This window comes from Octopus bimaculoides, chromosome 8 (genome assembly GCF_001194135.2).
Source record: "Octopus bimaculoides isolate UCB-OBI-ISO-001 chromosome 8, ASM119413v2, whole genome shotgun sequence".
NCBI lineage: Eukaryota > Metazoa > Mollusca > Cephalopoda > Octopoda > Octopodidae > Octopus > Octopus bimaculoides.
In genome coordinates, this window is record NC_068988.1 from 73042763 (window position 1) to 73044361 (window position 1599).

Sequence of the window (1599 nt, forward strand, 5' to 3'; positions counted from 1 at the left end):
GATGCTTGTAGTTCGTAGTGGTTGTTGATGTCGTCGCTGTAAACTGGCTGTGTTCTGTATGTGTGGTGGTAATGATGTTGACAGTGGTGTGTGGTGTTTGAAAAACGGGCACGTCGTACACGAAAGTTGAGGGTTTGCCAAGGTACGCTTTTTCAGACGGTCGACAGACACAATCTCTGTACGACCATTAGCGTCGACCTTGAAGAAATTCAACCCAAGACTGCGGGTTGGGCGAGGCGTGTAAGGCAGCCTTAAATTGCCTATGAAAATGCTCAACCATTCCATTAGAAGCGGGATGGTAGCTGTTGGTGCATATCAGGAGAGAGAAATTTGACAGGGCGTGTATTTGAGAGGTACCGTTGGTGGCATTGCTGGAAAATGCTGTCATGAATTCGGAGCTGCGAGCGAAAATGACCAAAAGATCCCGATGCAAATAAAGATAAGCCAGTAATTCTTCCATTCTCCGGCCGAGAGAAACAGATAGGTGTGAAATATGCTGAACTGGGAACAAGTAAGCATCAATAAATGTTATGTACTCACTGAAATGTAACTGTGCATTTTACTGCTATTTTCAGCAAGTAGAGGACGCTGTGTAAGAATGAATTGACGTCTCGTGAAACTTGTAGGAAATTGCTCAAAAAGTTGTTAGGATGAAATAACCGTGAAGTTTTTTGTGTGAAAAACCACAAAGGTCTTAGCCATAAAGAAGTTTTCGGTTATAGACTCTGGAAGTCATTGACAAAATGAAAAACTTTAACGTAGAAAATTTTTCTTAGCTTTTCGCTTGTGATGGATGAGAATGTAGAGGCAATCCTGATGTTGAACGTCGCGAAACATACGAATTCAATGGCTGTTGAAACGAGGTCTGTAGATCTTTTAGCTCGGGGTACCAATTGTAGTATTATTGGTCGCAGTTCAGATTTTCGGCTGCAGTTGTTCTTTATTCGGGGTCATCAATTGTAGGAAATCTCCAGGCTGTGTTTGTTCTTGAGTCGGGTAGCTGTTCGAAATGCCGTATTTACTTATGTCAGCGGCGGCTAGTGTAGTATTATCGGTCGGTAAATCAGAATCCTCGGCCGCGGTTGTTCTTACTCGGGGTCACCAATTATAGGAAAGTGGTTATACACCATTAGGTGTATACCCGCAGATCAGAATCCTCGGCTGCGGTTGTTCTTACTCGGGGTCACCAATTATAGGAAAGTGGTTATACACCATTAGGTGTATACCCGCTTTCGTACATTAAATTCTGAAGAAACAACGGAACGCAGATTCTGAACTATCAACACAACAATATTTATTTACAGAGGAAATAGGCAGCACTTCGCCCTTTGGTTGCTGAGACGTTGGAATGTTGGAATGAGCTGTCTCCAGAGTTGGAATGTTGGAGAGAGACAGCTTGACACGTCCATGCTCATGGCCGGCCGGCCGAGAAAGAGAATGAAAAGAGCGGGAACGTTTTAGATGTTGAACTCCACGCATGCGCATGAGACTCTTCCTGTGTTCCTTCCGGAACTAGTCCCCGCGCATGCGTGGATAAGCTTACCGGAAAGGTCGTCTGCTAGTAAGGCGTTACTACAGATGTATATGCATACATGTAAA